The sequence below is a fragment of the Haemaphysalis longicornis genome, unplaced genomic scaffold (assembly GCF_048455015.1).
Source record: "Haemaphysalis longicornis isolate Haplotype H1 unplaced genomic scaffold, Haemaphysalis longicornis Haplotype H1 scaffold_107, whole genome shotgun sequence".
NCBI lineage: Eukaryota > Metazoa > Arthropoda > Arachnida > Ixodida > Ixodidae > Haemaphysalis > Haemaphysalis longicornis.
The window spans coordinates 155,592-165,145 of NW_027526212.1; the positions used below are offsets into that span (position 1 = coordinate 155,592).

At 52.9% G+C, this 9,554-nt stretch overlaps 1 pseudogene; it reads left to right on the forward strand.

Annotated features, from left to right (window-relative positions):
* The window catches only part of LOC144160572 (uncharacterized), a 74,893-nt pseudogene extending 66,237 nt beyond the window's left edge, over nucleotides 1-8,656 (forward strand).
* The last annotated feature ends 898 nt before the right edge of the window (nucleotides 8,657-9,554 follow it).

The following is a 9,554-nucleotide window of genomic DNA, read 5'->3' on the forward strand; positions in this document are numbered from 1 at the left end:
ACGAGATTTCGGCGCACGTTAAAGATCCCCAGGTGGTCAAAATTAATCCGGAGCCCTCCACTACGGCGCGCCTCATCGCCTGCGTTGCGTCGGCGCGTTAAACCCCACAATAATTCAATCAATCAATCAATCGCTCGCCTTCGTGTTTTCGCTGATGATGCGATCACTTCCTGAGATAAAGCAATTCGTCTGCCTCTGCAGCTAAACGAGCTGCCTGAGCAGAAGGATCAGAGTCGCCAACGCCAGAACACAGAGGTGCACGCCACCGAAGCAGCAGCAGAATACACTGCAGTTCGCTCCGCCGACGCATTGAGTTACCGTCGCAGCCCATACATATATGTTGGCCTGAAATTCTTTGCCTCAACATATTTTGCAAATTCTAACAAATAAACAGCTACGCTCAAATTTTTCACAACGAAGTCTTGTAACCTTCAGCCAATCTTGGTATCTTTTATTTGCAATTTTCATAATTTCAATTACTTATTGGTGGCCTAAATAATTGTTTGCTATTTGTTATGTTAGCCTTACGTTAGGTTACTTCGCGTAATGTTACGTTAGAGAGAGGGAAGTAAAGCGAGGCGTCCAACAGAGTAGTGGTTATTGTGAGTTGGTACATGACGACGTTTTCCAGAGCAGCACAGGACGAGGAACAACCACACAAAGAAGAGAAAGAGTGCAGACATTTCCAACCTTGATGTCACAAAACCCCAACCATCATACTTATACCACACTTATCATACAAAACGCCCAATTTCAACCAACCAGGAAGCAGTCATCATATCGCTAATAACACAAATAAAACCACCTATAGTCACAAATGGTGAAAAGTACCGGAATAATACTGCGCAGACTGCATGCTCTACAGACAACGGCTGATAACGTAATTGAACTTGTTGTTGGGCTAGTTGGTTCATGTTTTCAAGTGGAAATTTAAGCGCCAAAAATTCGACAAAGACACAGAAAAACCAGACGGGACTAGCGCTCTAGTCTTGTCTATACGGGACTAGAGCGCTAGACCCGTCTGATCTTTCTGTATCTTTGTGCTCAAATTTCCACTTGAAGGCAAGGGTTGCCAGAGGCTGCTGAGGACAAGTAGAAGCGCATGCGCGAGAAAACCACAATTCGGCAGGAAAAAATCCTGGGTTTGACGGCAAAAAATGCATCTCTTTTGCCACCCAAGCTATAGCCGGTTTTGAAACATAAAAGTTAACCAAGTAAGCAATGGCTTTCGCTGCCAAACTTTATCGTTTGAAGGGGTGGCGGTGTTTGTCCAAACCTGAGGGGAGGGGAACTGCTACACGTTTTGTAGTATACAGTGTGAAAGCCCTGATTCTGATTTCGAATGTTATAGCTGTGATCGTTTAAACGTTCATCCAAGCATTTGCCTGGTTTCCCCTCGAAAAACTTGCCACATCGTAGTGGAATCTGATAACAACATGTCCTGTGCACTCAAATTTCTTTCTGTGCTTTTTCTTGACAGAGCGCTTCGCAGAGCTGTTGGACTTTGCCAATCAGCATAGCTTTGCTAGCTTCTCGGGATCAGAAAAGATTAAGGAAATCATCGTACTAGCGAACACTAAATAGAGACAAAGGTAAAAGAGGCGACGAAACACACGCTAGAACTTCAACTCAGTTTATGCAACAGAAACACGAAAAAAAGGCTATATGTACATGAAACGTGGAACGGGTAAAAAGTAGTGAACACAAACCAAATAAAATAAATTAGTATCGCACTCGCCGCACTTGCTCATATTGCGCGAACCATGCATTAGGTTTGTTTATTTGTGTTTTGCTTTTACCGCCCGGCGGCGCCGGTCTGTGTTATCTCTGTGCCAAGGGAAGCGCGTGTTTCATTCTTTCTTTCTGTGCCGCATGTGTTATCTGTTGTGATAGGGAGAGCATCCCGATCTAACGTGAACCGCCCGGAATAATCTTCTTGAATCTAGAATGTTCTCGATGCGAATCGACGGTTCGAGAACCACGCGCGCCGAAAGATAAAAAGCCGGCAGAGCAGACGCCGGGGCATTCGATTCTGCGAGTTTGCCGACGCACGTCACTTCGTTGACCGCTGTTTCGCCGCCTCTGTATTCTTTTGAGTTGTTAGGGGAGCACAAGTTCGCTCCAATAAACTTGTTTATTTTCCAAAAAAACTGCGTCGTCCCTGGCTTCGTGGCATCTGGTAGAGGTGCGGGGTAGCACCCTTCATGCCCACTACAACCTCTGAAAGCCGCCAAGCCAGTCCAACAAGAGCCAGCCTCCGCCGGCAAGATTTACCACCCGAGTTCGGTCTGCTACCGGAGAAAGCGAAGAAGAAAGACGTCGCAACCAGCACCATGGTCAACCAAGGCGATCGTCCCGTCGTTCTGCAGCAGCCACGGGATCCGCCATCCTTGATTGATTGATTGTGGGGTTTAACGCGCCGACGCAACGCAGGCGATGAGGCGCGCCGTAGTGGAGGGCTCCGGATTAATTTTGACCACCTGGGGATCTTTATCGTGCGCCGAAATCTCGCACACACGGGCGTTTTTGCTTTTCGCCTCCATCAGAAAAGCGGCCGCCCCGGCCGGGAATCGAACCCGCAACCTCGTGCTCAGCAGCGCAACGCCTTAGCCACTGAGCCACCGCGGCGGGTGCCCGCCATCATTCCGAAGAGCCCTCGCAGAAGACCCAGAAGAATGGTTGGGGAAACTGGAGCGCGTCCGGAAATTCAACAGGTGGGACGATGCAGAAACGTTCCGGCATGTTTTCGTTTACTTGGAAGATTCAGCTCGCACTTGGTTCGAGAACCACGAGAGCATCTTGACAAACTGGGCTCAGTTCAAAAGCGAGTTCCTGAAGACCTTTACTACACTGGTCAGAAAAGAACGCGCAGCGCTTTTGCAGGAAACTCGAACGCAGCACCCCAACGAAGGGGTCATAATCTTCGTCGAGGAGATGAAGCGACTTTTTCGTCATGCGGACCCAGAAATGACGGAAGAAAAGAAACTACGGTTTCTGATGCGAGGTGTGAAGCAAGAACTCTTCGCGTGCCTTGTTCGCAACCCCCAAGACCGTGTCCGAATTCGCATCTGAGGCCGCCGCGATGGAGAAGACGCTCGAAATCCGAACGAGGCAGTACGAACGCCCAATCAATTCACTGGTTTCGGAGACTATTGGTGCCGGCGCTATCAACTCCGACTCACTACGCGACACCATCCGTGCAGTGGTGAGGGAGGAGCTGCGGAAACGTTTCCCGACGACGACGCCACACCCTCAAGTCGCTTCCCTGACTGACGAGATCCGGGAAGAAGTACAGCAGGCTTTGGGAACTTCAATGCCGTCCGAAGCACCCCGCGAGCCAGAGGCTATGACCTACTCCGCGGCTGTTCGTCGACACCGCCCTGTTCCAACACGTCGTCAAGAGGCCCCGCCCTACCGCCGCCCACTGTCGCCCGCCCGATCCCCTGTAGTACGAAACCAGACGCCGAGAAAGACTGACGTATGGCGAACACCGGATAATCGTCCTCTGTGCTACCACTGCGGAGAGGCCGACCACGTCTACCGTCGCTGCCCATACAAGAGACTCGGACTTCGGGGTTTCTCCGTCGACGCACCACACCCCCCACCCGGCCAGCGCCCATCTGACAATGAGGAATACCTGTCCAACACCAGCCGTGGACCAGCCCGTTTCAACCGTTCGCCGTCGCCCTACCCGTACCAGTCGCCGGACCGCCGTAGCAGTGCTGACTTCGCACGTGGAAGGTCCCCCAGTCCACGCGGGGGAAACTAAAGGCGGCAACTCCTGGAGGTGAAGTTGCGCAACCGCGGAAAACCGAAAACCCTCCAACGACGCAACGATTCGCCGAAGACTGTGACTTACGATATGCCCTCATCCCGACGACCCGACCTAAACCTGACGTGACTCCTGAACACGACGACAACCACACGGCGCGACGCGTACTTGACATGACGAAACCTGCCGCTGAGACGACGACAACGACGACGCACAGTACGCGCCCGTCAACACGCACAAGCCAAGATGCGACGCCCCGACGCACCCGCAACTCGAGGAAGGCCGCGTCCGACGTCCAGTTGTCCATCGACGGCTTTGATGTAGTCGCCCTCATCGACACGGGAGCCGACTACTCGGTGATGAGCGGGTCATTCGCGTCTAAGCTGAAGAAATTTACGACAATATTGGACGGTCCGCATATACGCACAGAAGGAGGCCATCTCGTAACGCCAAGTGGAACGTGCACATCCCGCGTCACCATAGATGGCATCACGTACCCTGCTGCGTTCGTAATTTTACCTATCTGCTCCCGCGACATAATACCCGCAATGGACGTTTTGACAGACAACGGCGCAATAATTGACCTCCAGACCAAGTCGATAACTTTTTCCTCTGATCACTCTGCGACGCCGCCACTGAACCCCGATCACCGTGATGCTGTAAGGATCGCCGACGATCATGTCACCCTGTCATCCCGCGCAAGCTTGATGATCGCCGTCTACTGTGAGGATGCTGCTCCTAACATCGATGCTATCGTAGAGGGTGACCAAAGGTTGCTTCTCAACCGCGGTGTCTCCGTCGCAAGAGGCATTGCGCGCTTTAAGCAATGCAAATCCCATGTTTTGGTCACCAATTTCACCGAGGAGTACCAGCATCTAAACAAGGGCGCTGCAATTGCGTTCCTCGAAGAAACGCAAGAAGAAAGTCAAGTGATCGCGGTCGCTAACTTTGAATGCGCACGCGCAGATGCTTCCAAGCCGCCGCAACCTTTCGACGTGAACCCGGCGCTGCCGCAAGAAAACCGGGACAGATTACTGGATTTGCTCCGTCGCTACAGCGAATGTTTTTCGGCAAACTCAAAATTACGTCAGACACCCCTAGCGAAGCATCGAATTATAACCGAAGATGGAGCTCGACCTACCCGACAGTCACCGTACCGCGTCTCTTCACACGAGCGGGAAGCCATCCGGACTCAAGTCGACGACATGCTCAGCGACGACATAAAGCAGCCATCGAAAAGGCCGTGGGCTGCGCCGGTCGTACTCGTGAAGAAAAAAGACGGCACATTAAGGTTCTGCGTTGACTACCGGCGACTGAACAAAATCACCGATAAAGACGTGTACCCCCTGCCACGAATCAACGACGCCCTCGACCACCTCTGCCATGCGAAGTACTTCTCATCGATGGATCTGAAGACCGGCTACTGGCAAATTGAAGTGGACGAGAGAGACCGAGAGAAGACTGCATTTATAACCCCGGATGGCCTATACGAGTTCAAGGCGATGCCATTCGGGGGGCTGTGCACGGCGCCAGCAACGTTTCAACGAGTCATGGACACGGTGCTAGCTGGCCTGAAGCGGCACACCTGCCTCGTATACCTTGACGACGTTGTCATATTCGCCCGGACTTTCGATGAACACCTCGCAAGGTTAGAGTCTGTACTTGAGGCCATTCGTACGTCGGGGCTAACGCTGAAGCCTGAAAAGTGCCGTTTCGCGTACGAGGAACTCAAGTTCTTGGGTCACGTCGTCAACGCCGCGGGAGTCCTACCTGACCCAGCAAAAACTTCAGCCGTTGCGAACTTCCCAAGGCCGAAAGACAAGAAGGGCGTGCGAAGATTTCTCGGGCTGTGCGCATACTACCGGCGCTTCGTCGCAAACTTCGCATGCATTGTAGAGCCCCTCACGCGCTTGACGAAAGATAGCACCCCTTTCAGCTGGGACAACGACCAAGAAAAAGCATTCGGCGAGCTGAAAAAATTCACCCCACCTCCCCGAAGGGAATCGTGAGGAAATGCGAATGCATTTCTTTTGCGCGAGAGTGCGCGGAATTTATAATTAATGAGGAGACGGTGATTTGTAGCGTAACCATTTATTTAACACCTGTTTGTGTTGTCGTTGTACTTGACGGCCACGATCACTGCCTTGTGGTCCGTAAAGTGCACAGTCAAAGGGTCTTTGAGAAGCGTACGGGCGTGGGAGAGTGGGGCGAGCGTCGAGAGGAGAAGCACCGAAGCACCGAGCCTACCGTCGCCTACACACTCACACACACGCGGGAGCTCCGGCGAACTCCCGCGATTCGAGCGCCCTTACACGCCCGAGCGGGCTCCTCCTCTCCACTCACTCGCCGCTGATCCACCCGCACCACCTGCTCTGGTTGGTAGGGGAGAGAAGGAGCGCGCGCGCTTGCAGCTGTTGCTATGGGAGAGGGGGTGAGAGCGGAGAGATAACACCTGCGGGCGCGTGGACACCGCACGGTGCCTGACATGGCTCGACTAAGAAATGCATTCACATTTAAAAACGCCTGCAAAGCCCGCCCGTGCTCGCTCATTTCGACGAAAACGCCGAAACGGAAATACACACGGACGCCAGTGATATAGGCTTGGTTGCCGTCCTCGTCCAAAAACAAAGCGGGTGCGAAAAGGTAATCGCTTATGCCAGCCGTGGTCTGTCGAAAGAGGAGAAAAACTACTCTGCCTCTGAGAAAGCGTGTCTGGCAATTATATGGGCGATTTCAAAATTTCGCCCATACGTGTATGGAAGACCATTCAAGGTTGTGACAGACCACCACGCACTGTGTTGGCTCGCCAATTTGAAGGACCCCTCTGGCCGTCTTGGGTGGTGGAGCTTGCACCTGCAGGAGTACGACGTTACAGTCGTTTAAAAATGCGGCAGAAAACACTCCGACGCCGACTGCCTGTCCCGCGCCCCCGTCGACCAACCAGCACAAGACTCTGATGAAGACAGCGCGTTCTTCGGAATCGTGAAGGAGAGCGACCTAGCCGCCCAGCAGCGTGCCGACCCTCACTTACGCATTATAATCGACTACCTGGAGGGATGCAACGTCACCGTACCTAGTGCATTCAAACGCAGCTTACCAGCATTCAGCCTGAGAAACTCCGTCCTCGTGAAGAATTTCAGCCCCGGAACGAGAACGAATTACTTTCTTCTCATCCCCGCAGACCTTCGTGACGAAATTTTGGAAGCGTGCCATGACGGCCCGTCTTCCGGACATCTCGGCACAGCCCGCACAATTGGAAAAATCAAGGCGAAGTACTACTGGCCCCGCCTTACATCCGACGACACCCACTACGTCCGGAGCTGCCGTGACTGTCAGCGACGAAAAACGCCACCGACGAGACCCGCCGGACTTCTGCAGCCCATCGCCGTCCCATCAAGGCCCTTCCAACAGATTGGAAGGGACCTTCTGGGCACGCTTCCTACGTCTCGATCCGAGAACGAGTGGATTGTCGTAGCAACAGACTACATGACGCGCTACGCGGAGACCGCCGCTCTTCCGAGGGGGACTGCACAAGAAGTCGCCAAGTTTTCCATAAGACAAGTTGTGCTGCGACATGGAGCTCCTGAAGTCCTCATCACGGACCGCGGAATGGCCTTTACTGCGGAGCTCATGCAAGGAATCTTACGCTACAGCAACACAGCAATACCACCCCCAAACGAACGGACTTACGGAACGTTTGAACAAGACGATTGCGGATATGCTGTCCATGTACGTCGACGTTGAACATAAGACTTGGGACGAAGTGCTCCCGCATGTCACGTTTGGGTACAACACGGCTATCCAAGAAACCACTCAGATGACACCGTTCGAGCTCGTCTATGGAAGGCTGCCGACTACAATGCTTGACGCCATGCTGCCTCACGTAAAAGACGACGACCTGAACGCCGACGTCCAAGGATGCCTTCAGCGTGCGGAGGAGGCCCGCCAGCTCGCTCGAGTTCGTATAATGGACCAGCAGCTGGTGGATGCCGGCCGCTACAACCTCCGACGCCGAGCTGCCGAGTACCACCCAGGGGATCGTGTGTGGGTTTGGACTCCCACCCAACGACGCGGACTGAGTGAGAAACCTCTGCGACGATATTTCGGACCCTACAAGATTCTACGACGTGTTGGCCAAGTTACCTACGAAGTGATCCCCGATGGTGACTCCGGCACATAACGACGACACACGCGGCCCGAAGTCGTCCACGTGGTTTGCTTAAAGCCTTTCTACAGACGATGACGAACTTTTATTTTTATTTGTTCGGACTGTCGCTTATGTTAGCATCGGGTCGATGCACTCTTAGAGGGGGGTTAATGTCGCGAACCATGCATTAGGTTTGTTTATTTGTGTTTTGCTTTTACCGCCCGGCTGCGCCGGTCTGTATTATCTCTGTGCCAAGGCAAGCGCGTGTTTCATTCTTTCTTTCTGTGCCGCATGTTTTATCTGTTCTGATAGGGAGAGCATCCCGATCTAACGTGAACAGCCCGGAATAATCTTCTTGGATCTAGAATGTTCTCGATGTGAATCGACGGTTCGAGAACCACGCGCGCCGAAAGATAAAAAGCCGGCAGAGCAGACGCCGGGGCATTCGATTCTGCGAGTTCGCCGACGCACGTCACTTTGTTGACCGCTGTTTCGCCGCCTCTGTATTCTTTTGAGTTGTTAGGGGAGCACAAGTTCGTTCCAATAAACTTGTTTCTTTTCTAAAACAACTGCCTCGTCCCTGGCTTCGTGACAGAGCCACCTCACAGTGCCCGCCAGTATCACTCGGCGTAAATTAAACTTACACGTGTGTTCGGCTATCACCCCTCACCCGTGCACGACCTGCTCCCCCTCTCCAAAAAACCGACTTCCTTTGCAGACAGTGCCAAGGATGCTGAACTGATGCACCTTTCCCTTTTCTGTTAATCATGAACGCCTCAAAAATTTCTCGTTCTGTCTGCGAGGAAGACCTGTACAGGAAGCGCGTGTGCAGAAAATCTGGAGTGCAATCCTTACAACTCCGGCAGTGATCAGCCAGGTGGCCAGCCCCCATCTGCGACTTCACAGCCGCTTGGTGCTCTTTCAGACGTACATTAGGGCACCTGCCTGTTTGACCGACATAGTATTTTTTGCACGACAGGGAGATCCTGTAGACTACGCCCATTGCACAATCCACAAACCTACTTTTGTGCTTCGTGTCACAACGGGGCTTTGTGCTAGGGTTGTTCACCTTACGCGGCATCTTGGAGAGCTTCTCAGGGGCCGAGAATACAACCTGCACATCGCACTTCCCACCGATCTTTTTCAGGCGGTGGGACACTTGATGCACGTACGGAACAGCCACCACCGGCACTTTTTGCCTTTGGCTTTCCAAACCTGGCTAGCGGTCACTTTTCAAATCCTTGGCAAGGTTCTCGGTCACAGAGGACACAACTTCTGATGGAAAACCTGCCGCTCTTAGTCGTTCAGCTTGCTCAAGCAAACTAGCCTGCATTTTATGCCGGCACGACCTGGTGAGCGCCGTCCTGATAACGTTCTTCGCAATGCCACGCAATGCCAGCTTGGAATGGGCTGACTGGTAGGGCAGGATGCGCTTTTTACTACGAGGCGCATACTGCCAACACGGCTGATCACCGCCCAGGTGCAGGCGCACATCCAGAAACTGCAGAACGCCCATCTCAGGGAACTCGTGCGTGAACGTCAGACCCCCTGCACACTCACAAAAAGTGCGTAGCACATGACCTACAATATTATCTGTATCACAGAGCACAACCTGGTTTAACACAATATGGAAAT